Source organism: Chanodichthys erythropterus, chromosome 22 (assembly GCF_024489055.1).
Source record: "Chanodichthys erythropterus isolate Z2021 chromosome 22, ASM2448905v1, whole genome shotgun sequence".
Taxonomy (NCBI): domain Eukaryota; kingdom Metazoa; phylum Chordata; class Actinopteri; order Cypriniformes; family Xenocyprididae; genus Chanodichthys; species Chanodichthys erythropterus.
Genome location: NC_090242.1, coordinates 29,135,314 through 29,157,111, shown reverse-complemented (window position 1 = coordinate 29,157,111; position 21,798 = coordinate 29,135,314). Strand labels below are relative to the sequence as shown.

At 37.2% G+C, this 21,798-nt stretch overlaps 1 protein-coding gene across 4 annotated transcripts in view; it reads right to left on the bottom strand.

Annotated features, from left to right (window-relative positions):
- ndst1b (N-deacetylase/N-sulfotransferase (heparan glucosaminyl) 1b) overlaps window positions 1-21,798 on the bottom strand; it is a 101,596-nt gene that overhangs the window by 43,781 nt on the left and 36,017 nt on the right. For all 4 annotated transcript variants that reach the window (XM_067375095.1, XM_067375094.1, XM_067375096.1 and 1 more), the window contains one exon: window positions 19,312-19,413. The gene's annotated coding sequence lies outside the window, so the exon portion shown is untranslated. The remainder of the gene's footprint in view (window positions 1-19,311; window positions 19,414-21,798) is intronic.

The following is a 21,798-nucleotide window of genomic DNA, read 5'->3' as shown; positions in this document are numbered from 1 at the left end:
TGCTGTTCTTTTGAACTTTCTATTCATCAAGGAATCCTGAAAAAAAAAATTACACAACTGTTTTCAACATTGAAAATAATCATAAATGTTTATTGAGCAGCAGATCAGCATATTAGAATGATTTCTGAAGGATCATGTGACACTGAAGACTGGAGTAACGATGCTGAAAATTCAGCTTTGCATCACAGGAATAAATTACTTTGTCAAATATATTTAAATAGTACACAGTTATTTTAAATTGTAATGATATTTCACATATTACTCACATATTACTGTTTTTTACTGTATTTTTAATTAAATAAATGTAGCCTTGGTGAGCAGACGAAACTTCTTTTAAAAACATTAAAAATCTTAGTGGTTCCAAACTTTTGGACTGTACTGTACATGTATGCGTAACATAATATGTAAAAAAATCGTCCTAAAGGCCAATTCACACTGCACAGACAGACGCCAATAAACACAGATAATCAAGTTGGCCATTGGATTTAGAATTTTATTAAATATAACTCGAGTCAGAATGTCTTTACGTGTTATTTCCCACCTGAAAAGAGGATGTAAAAAATTAAAGAGGTTAAGGGTGAAGCCGTGGTTGGTGCGATGGGAAACACGGGCACATAGTTCAATTTAAGCAGATAACTGCAGTTGATCTGGACAAACTGCTTCATTAGAAAGATTAAATACTCCAGATTCGATATATGTTCACTGTTTATGATAAAATTTGGTTCTTAATTTATTTCAGGAGTGCAAAATAATCAATTGGTAACTTTAACTTATGATATTTTGAAATGCATTTATATTCAGTCACATCTGCTGTGGTTTATTTGTGTTCACACAGCTGCACTGAACAGCGTCAGTTAGGGCTTTTAGTCCAAAAGTGTGCATACTTGGAGAAATATTGATATATTTACACAAGCTAGTTTAATATTTATTAGACAGAATCATCATTTCTATTCATTTATGCGATCTGATGACCACTGGCGGCTTCTTGCGCTGTCTGTTTGTGTTTTCACTTACCAGAGAAATGTTTCTATGCATGAAAAATGAAGCTAATAAACACATGATTATGGTAGTATATGATTTGCATGTGATTTTCATGAGGTTTGGGGTATTTTCATATCAATAAAGGATGTTTACATTAGAGTACGTCAGAGTTTGTTGGCATTTGTTGGAAAATCATATCACACTGCTCAGACATTCCAAGACCCGACAAACAGACTTAACATGTTCAGAAAACAAACGTCAACAATGATCCGACAAATACAAACAAATTTGTGTTTGTTGGCATCTGTCTGTGTGGTGTGAATCAGCCTTAATATTTTCATTTGGTGATTAAGAAACATTTATTATTATCAATGTTGAAAACAGTTGTGCTGCTTAATATTTTTGTGGAAACTGATGTATATTTTTTCAGGATTCTTCGATAAATACAACAGCTCAAAAGAACAAAAACAAGAAATGTCTTTATGGTCATGTTTGATTAATTCATCCTTTCTTCTTCTTCTTCAAAAAAAAAATAATTACTGACCCCAAACCTTTGAATGCTACTGAAATCTTAATAAATATATTTAAATTTAAATTAAGATGTGTTTGACTTTTGTGTTGACAGAATGAATGTAATCCAATAATTGCCACATTAAATACAAATGCAATTCATTATATTAGTAGACAAAAAAACAAAACAACAACACAAAATATTTGGTAACAATTCAAACAATTCAAGTGTATCTTTGTTTGTCGTTGTCATATCATTGTTATATGAACAAGTCAGAAAGAGACTTAATTCTAAGACAATTGAGCTATCCGTGTATCCGCCACGTACCTAAACCTACTCCTTACTAAAGTGGTCTAAACTAAAGTACCAACTTTGGTACTGAAATTTTAAAATTGTGAAGCTTTGAGCACTGTTGAGAGGATTCGTAAACACCTCTGATTGGCCATTGTGTTCACGGCTCATCGAATATGTCTGTGATTGGCTTCAATGATCAATGCTGTAAAAATGTAGTAAATAGTCAATGATGCTCTTCACCGAGCGCTTTACACAGATACACACGAAAGCATTTGAAAGCGGGTGTCTATCGCGTACCAGACCGCTGATAGACGCTTGCTTTGAAGCGCTCCCGTTCACACTTTTAAAGGTGCCCTAGATTCAAAAATTGAATTTACGTCAGCATAGTTGAATAACAAGAGTTCGGTACATGGAAATGACATAATGTGACTCTCAAACTCCACGGTTTCCTCCTCCTTATATAAATCTCATTTGTTTAAATGACCTCCGAGGAACAGGCGAATCTCAACATAACACCGACTGTTACGTAACAGTCGGGGTGTACGCCCCCAATATTTGCATATGCCAGCCCGTGTTCAAAGCATTAGACAAGGGCAGCCAGTATTAACGTCTGGATCTGTGCACAGCTGAATCATCAGACTAGGTAAACAAGCAAGAACAATAGCGAAAAATGGCAGATGGAGCAATAATAACTGACATGATCCATGATATCATGATATTTTTAGTGATATTTGTAAATTGTCTTTCTAAAATGTTTCGTTAGCATGTTGCTAATGTACTGTTAAATGTGGTTAAAGTTACCATTGTTTCTTACTGTATTCACAGAGACAAGAGAGCAGTCGTTATTTTCATTTTTAAACACTTGCAGTCTGTATAATTCATAAACACAACTTCATTCTTTATAAATCTCTCCAACAGTGTAGCAATAGCCCATTAGCCACTGAGCACAGCCTCAAACTCATTCATAAAACAAATGTAAACATCCAAATAAATACTATACTCACAGGAATAGATGTATGCATGATGAACACTTTGTAAAGATTCATTTTGAGGGTTATATTAGCTGTGTGAACTTTTTGTTTACTGTTTAAGGCAGTTGAGAGCTCGTGGGGGCGGGGGAGTGGGAGATTTAAAGGGGCCGCACACTTAATCGGTGCATATGTAACAATGGCTCAAAATAGGCAGTTAAAAAAATTTATTAAAAAAAATCTATGGGTATTTTGAGCTGAAACTTCACAGATACGTTCAGGGGACACCTTAGACTTATATTACATCTTTTGAAAAGGCACCTCTAGGGCACCTTTAAAATGTTTAAAAGGTGATGTTTAAAATGCCAATCACAGACATATCCGGATGAAAGTTTTGACTGAAAGAAAAAAGGAGGGAGGCAAAAACAGCAGAAAGAGTGTATCAGTCCTCTGGCCAGTGCATTTCTGTGTCCTTCCTAATCCAAACTGGATAACCTAGAGAGGTTGTCTGGGGGGAGGCGTTGTCCTTTTCAACCCTAACTCTAACCCCACCTAATTTTCCAAATCAAATTGGCAGTAAAAGTAAAACACATTTTTGTCTATTTGAATCTTGTATAACTTACAAAATGAAATTGAAATTGGTTAATTTATTTTGATGAAGTAATGGAAAAACATATTGCCATGACTTACTGATCATATCAATTTTTACTGTGTAGCCAGTCCAAACAAAAGTACACAACAGCTGTATGACTACAGGTGGAGTGATTGAGAGGATGGCTCAGTACTCAAGGGCCAGTGCAAAAACTTTTGGTAAAATAACCCATGTACAGAAAAAGTAATAAGCTAAAGCCATAAGGATATATGCCAGCTTAGACATAATGCATCTTCTATCAAGGCTGTAACCGACTATATCACTTTAACCTTCCTATATCTTGTAAGGGAACACCTCACCGAAACAACTTTGCCCCCATTAATGTGAAAAACCATCCCACTGAGGACAAACATCACACTAGCTCAAAGATGAATGTGTAGCCTACATAAAACTGCAAGCTGAATCTACTTGGTAATAAGCAGAAATGAGAGCAAATGCTATTGTGTAGGGTCCTCGCAACTGGAGGGTAAAAAAACCCAGTGCCTTAATCTTTTTGGCATATTCTATATGCCCCATGGCTTTAGGGAATGAGAAGATTTCCTCTTTCACTTTGAGAGAGAGAAGGAGGGATTTAGGTTAAGAGAGGCGAGAGGAGGGAGAAAGCGAGAGAGGATGTTGCTTTAGAAGTTATAGCAAAGCCAGGAGCAATGAATCATGCTGACATGAACGAGCAACAGAGGGAGAGTGAATTTACTATATTGGATTTCAGTGGAAACAAATACGATTGGCCACCCTCAAGATTCATCACATTGACTACCAATTAGACGGCAGAGCAGAAGCAGCCATCGATTTCTGAGAGGTCAAACCTTACGTTACACCTTAATTGACGCTCACACGGCTGCAGCTTGGCAAAAACCGAGAAACAACTGTATAATCGCACTGCTAAGATTAACTGCTGAAAAAAGGAGGAGTATGTGTGTTTGAGAGCGTGATTGTGTGTGCGAACTGTGTTTTATTGGCCTTATTGTACTTTGCCTGAGCTGTAAAAAACAAACTTCAATCACTGTGTAACGGTCGCCATTTTGGTGTGTGATCAGATGTAGGAATATGAATAATCAGAACTTTAAAATTAACTTGTTGGTAAGTTGCCTGAACAAGTAATCGACTAATCAGTCTCAAGAAAAATCTGTATAATTTTATATAATTGAATATATATTATATAAATATTGAATGAACAATATTACTGTTCAAATATTAATATAAAAAAAAAAATCAATCTTTCGTAATTACATATATTTTATATACAATAACCATATATAACAACACATTTCTTTCAAGTATTCTTTTTATAACCAGACACACATGGCCTGAATCATATGACATACATACACAGTCATATGAAATATATATTAAATATATTTAAATAAATATGCACAGCATAACCCAGATAGCGTGATACTACACTAAATTTTGCCTAGTCTGTGCTGGTTCCTGTTGATGTGTGAACAAAACTTCACTAAACATTTGTACGAACTTCAAACAATAAAGGTTGTTTTGGTGCTCTAAAATACGGTGTGATGGATCACTAACTGCCTCAGTTCAAGTGGCAGCATGGATCAAGCACACGGTAACCGATCATCTCTTCATCTTTACTACTAGTTACAGCACGGAATAAACATGGGTGAACACGTAATCGCTCATTTGCTCATGAGCCATATAATGTCATTAAAATGTTATATTTTATATTTTTATATTTTATTATAATGTCATTAAAATGTTACATTTACCTCAAGAAAGCTATTCAATGTCCATAAATTCATTAGTTAGCTACAAAAAATTATTCTACAGAAGAGCATTTTGCTAAATATATGCACTTTATAACATTCTATTTTTCTTAACTCGTTAGTGATGTCTTCATTATTTAATCTTTTTGAATAAATCTGTAATGAAAACAAGTTGTTAAAACATGTTTATATTTCACCAACAACCTGGAGTAGAAACAATTCTGTTATTAAAAAGTTTGTATAAAAACTTCTGTGCAATTTAAATGTTTGTACAACTCAGTTTTAACTATTTAAGTTGATTATTAAATAAGTTTGATTATTTATTTATTGTTTATTTTCGGTTTCGGCCCAGAATTTTCATTTCGGTGCATCCCTTTAGCTCACGACTCAAGACGTGCACCAAAGACTATGTATAAATGTCTAAAATCAGCCTTGACTTTAAACAAAAACTAGAGTTCTGACCTCAAAAGGACTAGTGGCCTAAATTAAATCTGCACTAGGCGATGGTCCACTACATTTAGACACTCCAAGGAGAAACCCGTCCTAACCCTGGAACTGAACAAATGACTTCTGAAGTTCATTAAGCCCACAGGTCTTCCTTTTCACCACAGGTGCAGCAATCAGTTCAGAGGGCAGCACCGCATACAACTCCATTGGCACCTTCCGTCCTCTGCATCAAATGGATGCCAAATCCAGCTAAGTAAGCCAGGTGGTGAAAGTCACAGGTATAAGCCGGGCCACAGGGTAAGCTTTGTGTGCGAGCAATGTGGGATAGTGCTAATGATGAGTGCTAATATATGCATCTTTGCTTCACTAAACCACAGCGCTAGATTAACGGCGGTAATGGTCATATACAGCTGTCATATTAAACACTACGTATTCTGGAAATGCTTCTTATGAGATGGGAATAACAAATTATTTAAGACATTTCGAAATTGTGTTTGTAACCTATTTCTATGTTAAACAGGATATTTAATTAGAAAAATTTAGCAGGATGCGACTTGATTTTATGCAGAGAACTAATCACTGATAGACAGTGCAAAGTTGACTTATAAGTCTAAGGTTTATTTGATCAAAAATACAGTAAAACAATTTCTATTTGAATACATTTACTGTATTTTACTAGATTTTATAAAGCCTTGGTGAGTGTAAGAGACTTTCCAAAACAAACAAAATATTATATATTCTAAACTTTGGAATATAATATAATATAATATAATATAATATAATATAATATAATATAATATAATATAATATAATATAATATAATATAATATAATATAATATAATATAATATAATATAATATAATATAATATAATATAATATAATATAATATAATATAATAAATATAATATAATAGACTCCGGGCCATTGAATTATTAGAAAATAACACACACCCGAGGTGGTAACGCGGCCAGGATGTGAAGCGTGTGCGCATTATTTTCTAATAATCCAATGGCCCGGAGTCAATTATTCCACTCATGCTACAGTTACCACACCTTGAAACACTGTTCAGATGTTTCATTTCAAGATAAATATAATTATAATATAATATAATATAAACTTTATTCCACATTAAACAGTTGATGTGGTATCTACCTTTTTATGGTCAGCCCCTAAAATATCCGGTTTGACTGCCAGAGCATCGACTCATGCTGGAATAACTAGAGTCAGAACAAAGACTCACGTCAATCCACAATCCACCCACCTGAAACACCCTGAAACCATCCTGCTTTATTCTCTTTTGCTCGTCTTTCCAACTGCCAGAGAGATGGGTGCCATTTGAAGGCACAGTGTAGCATTTGCACTGCCTTGATCATCAGTGTGTGTGTCCAAGCTCTCAGTGGGGAATTCTGGCTGGCATCTCTACTGAAATTGGCAGCGCTATTTGTCAGACACAGGGAACGACTCTTGCAGAGATGAGCATCTTAAAATGTCAACATCGTTGGAACGGCTCAAAATATAATTTTTTAAAAAAGTTACTTGCTTTTTTTGTTGTTGTTGTTGAAAAGTCAGCAAAAGCCACTTTGGAATTGCCATAGCCTCTTTGCACAGTAGGACTTCGAGTCCAGCTAGTTTTAATCACAGTGATGCAGTGAGTCATCAGTGAGACTTGGCTCGAGGATCACCACAGGAATCTGCAGAAAATCTCACTCGTGTTGACAGATGAGCGTGTGGCTCGCCGATCGATAATAATCTCTACAATTTTAGAGCGAAAGGTCGTCCTCCTCTCAACTTTCATCAAATTTCGGACATTACTGAGATCATTCATTATTGCTTCTTCAGTAGTGTATGTGCTAGTTCTTCTGTACAGATTTCCACTTAGGCAGAATAAAGTGCTGAATAATGTTATTTATAAAATCCCATCAGTACAACACATCCCAGGGGTACTGGCCTGACATTTGAGGCTAAAATCCACTAAGTGGTTCCACAGTCAGGGTGCTAAGTCGAGTCCAGCTTTCAGGCTTCTGTGGAGGAAACATTCTCTCAGTGAGGGGGAATCTATACACACAGGAGCTGTTGCTGTCACTTTTATCGACACAGCATGCTTAAATGGAGTCATCACCCCATGAGCAGCCAGGTTGGGAATGGTCTAAATGTACCAGACCAGGTCTCACATGATGGGGAGGAAGACATGATGGACACTTACATGATGTGGTTCCAGCTGAGGATCATTTCCTCTCCCTTAGAAAAAAGGGGAGTAGGGAAGGTGGTGGATGATAACACTTCTGGAACAAGCATTGGAGAAGATAACCATATTCTGGAGCAAAAGCAAGAGCAATTGGGTCAATGAATTATAAGGATGGCCAAAATAAAGAGAAAAATTTTAAAAAAATATATATAATAAAATATTTTAAAAAATGTCAAGTTCTTAGATATTTACTGTGTATTCATGTATTATAATGAATAAAAAAAATAAAAAAATACCGCTTTCAAGTTTCACTTGGTAAAATGGTGTGACCCAGTAAAAAGTGATAACATTTACACATTGATGATGCATACATGTGAATTATAGGTCATTTTTAATTTATTTATTTATTTTTTAATTTTAGTTTTAGTTTAGTTTTAAATATAATTTTTAAAAGTAAAAAGTATTTTTACAAATATCATTAAAGGGATAGTTCACTCAAATGTGAAAATTATCCCATGAATTACATACAGCCGTTACTACCATTATCGCGCTTGGAAGAGCCAGGATATTACTTTAATATAACGCTGATTCTGTCCATCTGAAAGAAGATAGTCATATACACCTAGGATGGCTCGAGGGTGACTAAATCATGCAATAATTTTGAAAACTACCTCTTTAATTCATATGGCTCGCAGCTTTAACAGCTTGTGCTTCGGTTGCTCAACAACAACAAAGATGGAGAATCTCACGCAGCCAAAATGACGTTTGTCAGTAACGGTGTTCAGCCTTACATTGTTCAAATGGAAGTCGGACAATGATGGAAGTAGAAATAAGATTATTTTAATACAAATTAAGTCCATGACCCAATTGAAACAAAGATGTTCCTCTTCAGACAGACACCAATTAACTTAAGCTGAGATGTTAAGGAAGCACCAGGAAGCAAGAAAAGTGAAACAAATTCATAAAGTTAGTCTGAAATCCTAAAGCTCATGTCTCATAACAATAATTCTCTGGAAGAAATTACGTGTATAGTGAATGGAAGAAAATATAGAGGATTAAGTGGAAAAAACAGGGATTCTTTTTGTTTTGCGTCAGCTCTGAGCTCTCTCGGTTGAAGGATGGATCCCGGGGGCAAGGCCCGTAGCCTCATTCCCCCACAGCACGCAGAGAATTCCTAATAGTACCGCACATTAAGAGAGCGGAACAGACTACTCAGCGAATCAGATAATTGAGTTGAACAGCAGCTGGGGAGAAAAAGAGTGAGAGAGAGAAGCGGTAGCATCTCCGCTGAACGTTACAGGGGGGAATATATTTCCACCCAGCATCTCAGTCGATGGCTCTTTTCTCGGTCTCCACCCTACTTGGAGAACATTCGAGCACTTGAAGCATGCTAGCACATGTGGCCTGCTGGTGATTGCCCTGGATCGTGAAGAGAGCGCACTCAGATTGTTGAGACGGCTTATTGTTCTGGGACTGCGAAAGGAACATGAGGGCCTGCCAGGAAAACAGGGGGATGTTTAATTGTGAATGAGTGCGTATGTCTGAGAATGTTAGCAGCATTACGACTGCACCGAGAAACAAAGTGCAAGCATGTGGAGCCCATGAGAGAGACTGATCGATACCAGGTGCTTGTTCCATTTAGGCCGCCCAAAAAGGACATGAGCTAAAGTTAAAGCACTTCTGTGTCTGCTAAAGTGGGTCGAGATACCATTCCTGTTGCTGTGCTGCATCCGTGCCGACTCTGCGGGTCAAAGGAGGCTGTGTGGAGCTGGCAGGCAACCTGCTTCTTGTCTCCCAAGGTGCTGGGAACTGAAAGAAGGGTGTTGGTCTCCAGGCGGATTCGATCAATCAGCAGTTAGAGGGCAGTGGCGCAAGACACACAGACGGGCGTGTAGGGAACAGGATAGAGCAAAGATGGGCATGTGTACACACACACAAACACCAGCTAGCAGTCGGCTGTCTAGCTGAAGTAGGATGCGGTGAATGCTGATGTCAACAATGGGAACAATGCTAGTACATATCATAAGAGTTCAAGATGCTTGACCAGAACAAGGAATAAAAAATTATATTCCCACCTTGGTGAGGTATCATGATAATTATCAATTTACTACTTACTACTACTACTTACTACTACTACTTACTACTACCACTACTACTACCACTACCACTACCACTACAAGGGCATCACAAACACAATCCAATAATCATAAGATAAAAAATAGAGAAACTAAAAAAAAAAAGAAAAAAAAAAGTTGTTATTGTTATATTAATGATGGTAACAAATGAAACAAAAAAAATTTGTAAAAAATTATTAAAAAAAAATTGAGGTAGTTGTTATATTGATGACAACAGCAACAACAGCAGCAATAGCCTCTTTCACACAGTAATCCCAATAATTTACTGGTAAAATACTGGTTAATTCTGAGATGTCAGTTATCGAAAATGATCTTTAAATGCTGCAACGTTGTCTACATTCGCCCACATGAGGAGAAGCACTTTAGTTTCACTATCTGTTAAATTTCACAACATTTTTTGACTTCTGAATGAGGTGTAAGGGGATGATCACACAGAACGTGTTTTGCTCTTAAAAGACATGAGACATGCACAATTATATCCAACTGCAGAGCCGCAGTGCTGATGAATAAAAAAAGAACGCTGGGTATCAAGCGCGACACACTGAAAAAGCTGCGAGACGCGGCGCAACGGTCAAAGATGTCCATCTAGTGCATATTTACATAGAAAAAGTATTACAAAGCAGCGGATCTTACTGTAAACAGTGCGGAGTAATCACGTCGTCTCCATAAGAACTTTATGATTGGCCTAAAGCAGACTTCTTACGTCAGTGAGTTTGGACCTTGTATGCGTTTATACCATAATCTTTATTCTTTGTTCACACACAGCATCAGGTAATTTACTGGTAATGTTACAACTTCTCACACTGGTAAATTGCCTGAACCGATTTACCAGTATTTTTAAAAAGGTCCTATTCACACACAATCTCTTCCAACTATTCATAATCATCATCATGATCACCTTAACACTATAATGGACAGCAAATATTCTAAATGTACAACTCCAGTGAAATGAAATAACCTTATGATAGCTATATACTGCATATAATCATAAATTCAGTATTGCATGCACATACAAGTTTACTCTAATCCATATTCTCTTTCCACTCTATTAAACCAGTGCCTGTATTCTAGACATTTTTGTAGGTAGACTCTCTTTAAGTTTTTGTAAGATTAATGCTACACACAGATAAAGGACAACAAAAGCATGTTGGTTATCTCACTTTTCCATATGGGTCAGTGTGAATGTTTATGCCAGACGCCAAGCTGCCGGTGTGAGTGATCCCACCAGTTCCTGCACTCCGCAACTCAAGCGCAGGACCCGTGATCACCTGGGCCATGTGCGGACACTGCTTTGTCAGAAAAAAAAAAAAAAAAACTCTTTCAAGTGTGGAATTGTGATGATTTCGCAGGGCAGGATGATGCTGGAGTGTGTCGGGTACAGTCATCAGAGGTCCCGGCCAATATGCAGCTGTCAGCTGTTTGAAATCTCATCTTCATTTCCTTTGACAAAGCAGCACTGAGCCAAGACAGTGTTACATCCACAGAGAATCATTTTGAAAATGGGAATAGACACAAATATCACCTTGACCACTGCTGAGACAATCACTAAACAGAATAATAAAACAGGATAGAAAGTGTAGCAGAGAGAGAGCGAAAAAAAGAGAGTAATCCAGTACTGTTTAGGCACCACTGTGAATTTGCTCAAAAGTCTGTTTCATTAGTATTCACTGACATGATCCAGGAGCCCTCCGCAACAGTTGTAGGTTTGCATTTACATTTAAAAACACTCTCACAAAAGACAAACACAAGTCTAGAGCTCTTGGCATTGCCATTGTCTAGAGCAAATGATCTCGGGTGCATAATTAACCGTATTTACATGAGTGCAAAAGAATGAGTGTAAAAGAACTCCTTGTGGTTGTTTAGATGCTTATGTACTGAAATTGCTGTTAATGGGATTTTTTTTTGTCATTTTTTCCTTTTGAGTACTGGATAGTAGGGGTGTGACGAGACACTTGGCTCACGAGATGAGATGAGACGAGACATGAGACTGGTTTCAAGAGAACAAGACAAGACTTTTGCACAGTATTTTTAAGAAATCCTTCAATGACAAAATTCATGACTAGAAAAACAGTCTGCAGGTGCATTTTGAAATGTTTTAACTAATCATCTTGTAATAAATGCCATTTCAGTTCTACTTTGAGTATGAATTATCATATGCATTGAAAGACAACAATATACAAGCACTGTAAAAGGTTTTGCCACAAACTCAACTGACTGGCTTTTCTCCTGTATGATTTCAGACAAGTCTCTTCAGACCTTATTGTACATTAATTATGAGCTTCCTGAACTTCTGATTGAGGCTGTGTGACCTCCTAATTGAATTCCTTTCTACAAATTGATCACAGAAATAAACAGTATAAATAACAAAAAATACACAGTTTATTCTTAGTCTTAAGTGCAAACAATAAGTGCCAATAAGTACCCTCTCAATATTCAAAGTGCAAACAAGAGAACTCTGTCCAAAACAGAGACCAGCTAAGAGGTGGTTACAACTACACATCCCAGCCTAAGATAGTTCTGATATTGGGAGACAGGCTATTGTAATTTGCCTAATTTGTGCACATTAGGGAGTTTGAGTTTTGCTTTTGAACTCGCAATCGCACATACTCTGCATAGGGAGAGGCGGTGCCAAGTGCGCATTCTACAAGACAAGACATTTATCAGACACTTAAGGCCTTTGCACACTGAGTCCGAAATTTTCGCATGCGTTTTTTCGTATTCGTAATTCTAAAAAATCGTCACGCACAGAGACCTTGCACACCGAGTCCGAATGAATGCGTTGCGGAGAGAGAAAAAAAAAAAAAAAAAAAAAAAAAAAATCGCAAAACAATACAAAATGAAGTCTTCAAGCAGTGAGCACGATTTAGTTGTCTCCTCTCTCCTTAAAAGAGGAAATATTGGGTCCATCCAATTTCGAGATTGCATAGAGAGAAAGGAGAATTCACCTCATCAAGGAACTGCATGATTATTCCGAGCGTTTCAAAGTTTACTTCAGGATGTCAGTCGCTCAGTTTGATGCTTTGCTACTGGCACAATCTGTCTTTATATTCGGTCTCTTTGTATTCTTCACGTTGTTTGTCATTCAGTGCTGCTGTTTTTGTGATTTTTGCATTCGCGTACGGTGGCTCTGAATTGTCAAAATGTCTCTCAAAATGCGTGCCACGGACGCGAAAAACGCAGAAAATCGAACCTGATCCGAACATTTTTTTGACGGACGAAAGTTTCGGAGGCAGTGTGCAAACGTGATTGACATAACATGAGGTCAAATTTATTTTTTAATGTGCGAAAATTTTGCATGCGAATTTCGGACTAATTGTGCAAAGGCCTTTAGGCTGTGTCCCCACCAAAGCGTTTTTTTCCGGCTGCAAGCGTAGTTTTTCAATTGTTTTCAATGGGAACGCCGTGTTTTTTAAACGCCAGGAGCGTAACAAGGCACTGAGCTTCTTTTTCACGCTCAAGTGATGAGAGCTCGGCGTTTTTTTACTGATCGCCTCGAGTTAAAGAATGTTCAACTTTGAGAAAAACGCTGCGCTCATCACTGTCACTTTTTAGCCAGCCGTCCAATCAGAGTGGAGGAGGGGCGGGATAAATACAACACCATCAACAAGCAGAGAACAGAACAAAATGGATGAGAATTTAATATTGCTGGTCTACGAACATACATAGCAAGTACATTGTGTCGACATTTTAAGTCAGAAACAAATTACCTGCAAAATCAGTTAAGTAACAGTGCCGCGGATATTCCGTATCATAGCAACTGAAAAAAAAAATAAAAATAAATGCTACTAAGCTGAAGCACTCTTAAGAGCTCAAAGATAGGCATTTTCAGCTGGCTAAAAATGATTTGTTGGACACACGGCCTTAGGCTTTGTTGAGCAAAGAATCCTACGCCATGGTCTTGTCAGTCATCTCACCTTACTCTCCTTACGTGATCAGTGAACTGTGATTCATGCTGCACTGTGTGCGACTCTGCAATTTGTGCTGGATAAGAAGAGCAGACGTTTACAATAGTTTACAAATGAAGCGACTGTTATCCAACTGAATTTTTTTTTATATAAAAAAGCAAAATGACAGTGGAGGCGGTGCCGCGCCTTAATGTAATGTAAACGTAGTGGTGGCATATTCTATGCTAATTTCACCTTCACACTCCGTCATGGCGGTATCACAAGACAGCTTTTAACTTTTTTGTTGTCAAACCTGGTATGTTTGATCAGAATGTTCTTATCCAGTATGTGCCTAGATAAAGCCCTGGCTGGTGTAGCTGTATTTAACAACTTTTGATTAGGTCCACACTGATTCCTTTGCTCCATCCAGTCTTCATCAGCAGAAAAATCCCTCTCTACGATTGCGTTGGATGGTTATTTTCCCCAGTCTAGCTAGAACATGACGGCTGTGAAAATGGATTTTTAAACGCCTCTTTTTTTTTTTTTTTACTATCATATTCATTATTGTGGTATTGTAATTTCATTGAAGAAAAAAACAATACAGATATAATTGAAATGTAGGACACTGCTTAATTTTGCAGGACGTGGGAAAAAGTTCCCAATTTCGTAACTGTCCTGCATTCTGTGGTCACCCTAGTGACAATGCACTAAAACAAACTAAAGCAACTAAAGCACAAAGAATTCACAACATTCTATAGTCTTCTCATTATAATATTACAGTATGTATATGGCATTTTGGCACTGCACATCTTGCATTTTACTGTATTTTTAATTATCAAACTGACTCCAGGCATCACTGTGCACTTTCTAAAAGCAATAGTTTTGCTTTTTTTTTAAGGCCAAAGTTTCACTTTAATTCTCCGGTCTGGACAGCATGAGGTCCAAAACGCTAACCAATCAGACCTCAGGTACAACCCAAAATACTACAATAACCAATCAAAAAAAAAAAAAAAAAAAAAAAAAAAGATCAATATATTTTTTATTTTTAAAGTCACAGTGACCATCATTTTCATGATCAATGGTCACTGTCATTTACTTGGAATACAAATCTTTTTTAACATTATAAATGTCTTTACTTATGAATTAAAATTTAACGCATTCTTGCTGAATAAAAGAATTTCTTTCAAACATAAATATCTTACTGACCCCCAACTTTTGAATGGTAGTGTGTGTATATTTCTATGCATGTACACTATGCACTAATTTCATAAAACAACCTTCGATAATTCCACTATTTCATATTTTCAGCTGAATCACTTGTAAATATCTCTGGATAAAAGCATATGCTAAATGAAAAAAATGCAAATGTAAATGCAAATAATTTTCTTCATTTTTGTATTTTTTCTTAAACTTGCCAAACAAGGACAAAAGCACAGGTGTGTTAACAGAGCACATAATCCAAACACAAATTAATTCAGTGTTTCACTACAAGCAAGTCGAGTTGAGCTCCAGCTGGATCAAGTCTTTTACAGGTCAGAAAAGATCTGAACTTATTCATGAATATGTTTTTCATTAGCTAAAATTAGGTTCCACAAAGAAAATCTCCAGACCTTTCCAATTCATTCACCTCTATTCCAGAGTCATTTCACATCAAGTCAAAGTCAAGCCACCACTTGGTATCTGGCACAGACCAGGGTTGCATTTCCCAAAAGCATTGTAGGGACTAAGTAGATCAGAGACCATTGGTGCCAACAATTTCTATGGTCTACTTAGGCTTACAATGCTTTTGGGAACTGCAGCCTAGATCTTGATGCACCCATGTAAACTGCAAAACACGGCATTTTGATTTGATTTCACTTTCAAGTGTGGCTCTAAATATGATATCTGCTCACTTGACCTATATTTCAACATTCATATTCCTCTAAATAAGAGGCTAAATAAGATGTGAAAACATCACTGGGCACTCATGTAAGGTTAGTAAACATATGAGAATTCCTTCAAGTGAATCATGGAGGAAGTACACCTGTGCCACCATTGGCAAGTGCCAAACTATTAATTTTATGTGATGTACTTTCTTATTAAATATAGACTATGTCAAACTGCCTATTAAAGTCGTATTATTGTGTAAACAGTCAGTTATGTTTTAAAAGCTAACATACTTCAATTTTTGGTAAAATACTTTTGAGTTTGAGTTTAATGTGTAGTAAGACATTTGTAGGCTGATTCCCCTGAAGAGGGGTTAAGTTAGGCTTAACAAATGGTGTTACTTTGGGGGAAGGACTATCGGTTCACAGTTCACGCATCACCTTTAACTGAATGGAAACAGAGTAGGGGCGAAAAGGAAAAAAAAAACATTATGCCTTGCAATGTAAATGCAGCCAAAACATCCATCTGTGTGTGTGTGTGTATGTGTGTGTGTGTGTGTGTGTGTGTGTGTGTGTGTGTGTGTGTGTAACACAATTTAATGCTTTTAGCACTGAATTAGTTGACATTTCTTTTGAATATAGAACATCAGATTTCAGATCATAATTTTAAACATTATATAAGAGGATAGAGCACAAAAATCACAAGTACTCCAGCTGCTCTATCTAGTATAATCACACTTTTTTTTTTTTTACTTAATGAAAGGAAATAACACGTCTCTGCTTTGTGAAACTAAGACACGCTCATGTTAGCCCATCTCTACGCATCAAGAGAGATGCCTTTTTCACCTATTAATAATTCACTTCTGCCGATGGCTCTCAATTATTTATGAAAGTTTATAAATCATCTTCCACCTTCACTTCCATAAGGTAAAAAACAACAGAGGAGTTGATGTAAAGATCAATGATGCCTGTGAGCATCACATCATCATCAGGCCCCAAATATTCGGCTGTATATGACATAAATGTGAAGGTATGTTACAACATGATAAACATCTGAAAATGTTTAGTATTGACTATTTGAGGCATTTTAACCTAAATGATCAAATACAGCTCACAGCAAAACAACAGACTGGCAGAATTTCAATTTGTTAAGGAATCCAAGGTTTTATTTTTTCATGCATTCCCACAGGCAGGAATGTGAACCGTGTGAGAGATACAGTCGTGGTCTAGATCTTTGGCTAATCAGAAACACTGGTACCTGCCATCAGTGTGACTCATGTGCCTTTCTGTCTCTTGAAACCATAAGGGAAATGCTTCATACATGGTGCTTCGAACCCTGACGAATCCCAATTCCAAAGATGAACTTTGATACAGGGCTCTACATACCTACTCCGGTGCTAACAAATTGTAGACAGAATGAGGCAATAGAGAGGGGCCAAGAAATCATATCTTCAAACTAAGGATTTCCAGGGATGGCAAAGTTGCTACTATGATTAAAAAGTCTTTCTACAGTATTAGGAGAACCAACTTAATTCAAATGTTGTTTTAGACCACATTGACTTTGATTGTATGGACAAAACAGTTTATACAGGTTTGGAATGACATAAGGATGAGTAAATTATACATTTTTTTATATTTTTGAGTTGACTAAAAACTACACACTGCACCATAAAGTTGTCAATGGATGTCAATGAGGTATTTTTGTATGCCAACCTGGAAGTTAGCATCACCATGGTTCGTGTCAAAAACCCAATAGGATTTTTCCATTGGCATTTGGATAGTTGCATAAAATAAGCTCTGTGACCAACAAATGTTTGATTCTTAGACGTTTTGTTCATCATGATAATCTTCACAAATAAACAACTTTTATGAATTTTGAAGCCTGAATACAATTTCCAGAAGTAAAAAGCTAAATGAAGGCTATAAATGAACTACACCATGGTCACATGACCTCAAAGTAACCACCATTAAACTCTTAGTCTTAATTTTCTCTGAACATTTGAGTTATAATAGTTTGCAAGAGCACAAATGTTTAGTGTGCACTCTAAAAAGTGCTGGGTTGTTTCAACCCAAATTTGGGTCAAATATGGACAAACCCAACCGTTGGGTTAAAAAAATGCATTTAAAAATTTAACCCAATGGTTGGGTTTGTCCATTTTTGACCCAAACTTGGGTTGAAACAACCCAACATTTTTTAGAGTGTGGTAATGTTTAATGCCCATGGTAAACTCTGTAGTCCCATTTAGGCACTTGTTAGCAATTGACTTATTCAAGACAAAAAATAAAAAATAAAAATAATAATAATTCACAAGAGGGTATATTACTGATGTATTTTAAGTCATAGAATCAAACATAAGCTTGTGTTAACCACACCTTATTTCAGGCATTTAACCAAAACCCCATTAAAAAACCCATTGACTTTGAGATGATAGAGCCGCAAGTGCTAAAATGCAAGTCAAAAATAAGTCATCGCTGAAGGACTCTATTAGGCATGGGAGAATGGTTCTGACTATATAGGAGAGTATTAAACACACACTATCATGTCAGAAATAAATGCTATGACTATATGTTGCTTTTGCACTGGGTACTTATAAGAACTTAGTTATAGGAACTAGCCACCAGGGCTAGTACTAAATATTCCCCTACGCTGTATAAAAATGATTTGTTATCACAACATTTTTTTTTTTTTTGTCAAATCAACTTAGATAATTAATGTGGTTCAGATAACATAATATTTTGAGTTTCTGTTGATTAAAACAAAATGCATTCATTGTATTAACTCAAATTTTTAATTTCAATGAACTCAATTTTAAGACAACCAGGTAACTTAAAGTTAAACCAACAATTATTTTTTACAGTGTAGGGCCATTTTCCTGGCTGCATTCACACCGCAAGTAGGAACTCTGAAGTGACGTAAGCTGCGCTCGTTGTTGTGACACTTATTTTGACGCCGCAAAGAACGCCAGAGCACACAACATTCCCATGCTCCATCTTCATCAGTTTACGATCCTTTTTAATACGTTATTAGATAGAACTGTTATACAAAAGAAAGTAAACAGTATTTGAAAAAGTATTAGCGTTTACCGTGTGGTTGATGCCCAATGTCGCTAGATGAGCAGAAATACATAATCATGTCCCCTGGTCCCCTCAAAGTCACACTGGATTTTCTCCTTAGCTTAAAGGTTGAGAGGTCCATCTATCACTGTTTTACATGTTCAAAGAGTTTGTTTGTGAAGTAAATATATAGGGAATAAACTGTGTGTGTACACAGCATTTTTAAAAATGACGGGTACTGGTGTTTTGCGTGCATTCGGCCAATCAGCGTACACTTACGTCACTGGTAGTTCCTATTGTGCTGGGTTAGACCCTACTCTTGAAGTAGGAGCTAATTTAGTTCGCCCAACTAAAATCGTTCCCCAGCTCCCGCGGTGCGAACACGCCAAAAAGCGGATACTTCCCCCATTAGTTCTAGGAAATATGAAAAGGTTCCTCCAGTATGAAAGCCCCTAATGTGACCATTTAAAGACTTTGTAAATTATGTTTATTCAGTGTTCTGTCCTTTGACATACATACAGCTGCTGCAAGCACATTAAAAGAAACAGCAAGGCCACACAACAACGCTCCAACTGGTAAAGCAATAAACCCTGACCGGCTTCCTTCCTACCTCTGGTTGACAGTGTGGTCCTCCCAGAATCTCATCAAAAGTGGCTCTGCTCGCCTGAGCTCGGGATCTGTTGGTGAGTCTTCCGAGACGCTGCAGGCATTCCTGCGAAACGAATCAGAGCGCATCGATTAACAAAGCAATAACAGGTGCAAGTAGGGGAGAATATAAGGGGCATGCTAGTGGGCTTCAGACGGTTTACCACCCAGGTTTTCTGTGGAAAAACAGGCCGTGCTTTTATTCATTCAATTAAAGTAGCTGGATGGATATAAAGTAAAATAAATGGGGTGTAACGGTACACAAAAATTCACAACGTTTTTGGCACAGCAGGGGGGAAAAAAAAAACAATTAAGCAGTGGTTTACTGAAACTATGGCTCTGTCTTTAAACAAAAAAATTCTGTCAATACTACTGCAACTGGCTGCAACACACTCAGTTTATGGTGCTTTTGTAAATGGGGGAAGAGATTTGAAGTGTTTATACTTTTGTAAGGTCTAGACAAGGTCTAGACAAGACCTTTATTCCTCTTCTGGGATCATGTAGAGCCCTTTGAAGCTACACTGAAACTGCAATTTGGACCTTCAACACGTTGTACCCCAGTGAAGTCCACTATATAGAGAAAAATCCTGGAAAGTTTTCCTCAATAACCTTAATTTCTTTTTGAATAAAGAAAGAAAGAAACATCTCGGATGACATGGAGGTGAGTAAATTATCAGTAAATTTTAATTCTGAAGTGAACTAATACTTTAATGGGAACCAAAAAAATATCAAATTAACATCTTTAAAGTTTCACAGAAGCCATACAGGTTTGGTAAGACATCAGGGTGATTAAATGTTGGCAATTTTCATTTTGGTGTGAACTATCCCTTTAAATAACCATGCTACTCTATAAGAAGATTAACTGTCTAACAAACTAAATAACAAGCATGGGTGAGTCACTACTGTTCAATAGCTGGATGAAGCAGCAGTGTGCATCAAAAGATCATTTGGAATATCTAAATCCAGCTACTGCCCCCAAAAGCAAGTCAGCATGCTGCAAGATATATTATATGAATAATTCAAGCAGAATTTGCCCCGTTTTGATGCTCCACGGCTACGGCAACCACAGGTCAATTTATCCAGTTCCTACCAGAGCAGTCATGGAACTCACGGCCTGCAAAATCTCTTTAAATTGAGCTTTCATGCATGAGCTACAGCACGCATTGTAGCCCCTGACAGGAGAAAATGAGAACAAGGAGAAAATTCTGCATCAATATCAATGCTGAGATGTGCATTTTATCTCCAAAAAGATACATTATCTTAGCAAGGCCACATTACAGCAGTGAGAGGGGAAAAGTGCTGAATCCGAGCCGTTGGATTGAAGCCACTAAGGGATTGGCAAAGACACTGTGGCAGCTCTGGATCACCGCCAACTGGTTCCTCCAAAAAAAGCCATATCTTGCAGTCTGTCGTTCTGGCAAAGAGGCAAGGCTCTTCCAGCTATGCTCTAAAAGGGTTAATGTAATGGTGATCATTCCAAGCAGGACGTAAGATACCCAGCAGAATGCTATAAATGCTGACGCACAAGTGCTCAAGCGAAGAGTATCGTTCTCTTGCTCTAATGACTGCTCTCTAATAATCAAGAGCCTCGCATGGAGAGATCTTGAGTGGTGGATTACAATCAGAGGTGCACGAAATCAGCACCGGGTGCCGTCATCAGTCCTGAATAGTGACAGGCGAGAGCACAGACAGAAAGAATGGTTATTGCAGCTGTTCGGGGCCAAGACCCCTTATATATCCGGCTGGCAAGAGCCACTTTAAAAGAGCATCAAAACACAGTGTAGGTGAGCACAAGGAATGGAGCCAAAAATAACAACTTCACACTTCACTGGTGCCTGTCTGAACAGCTGAGGCCGTTCCTCACCGGCTCACACAACTGCTGCAAGCTTGCTTTCTGGACAAATGCAAATCTGTGGGTTATTAAGGGAACTCACAAATTCCTGAATCCTCACAGAGTGACCAAAAAACAAAACAAAAAAACAATTAAGCATTATTGCAGGCAATATCAATAAAAAAAACAAAAAAACATTCAAAACCCTACTTCAGAATTAGAAAAATTTATATGAAGCTTCACCATCTGAAGAGAGCTTTCTGGAATTTTTTGTTGGTAACGATTATGTCTCTTAAAGGGGTGGTTGATTATGATTTCACTTTTTTAACTTTAGTTAGTGTGTAATGTTGCTGTTTGAGTATAAACAACGTCTGCAAAGTTATGATGCTCAAAGTTCAATGCAAAGGGAGATATTTTCTTTTAAAGCCTTCTCTTTTTAAGCACTACAACAAAAGGCTGGTAGGGACTACAACAAACTTCTTCCCGGGTTAGTTACATCACTAACCCTAAAATTTACATAAAACCTGCCCCGAGAACAAGCAACAAAGGGGGTGTTGGGCTGCTTTGTTGTTGTAGTAGAGTGTTGTTATCATACCGTAATTTTCCACCAGACTGCTTCAA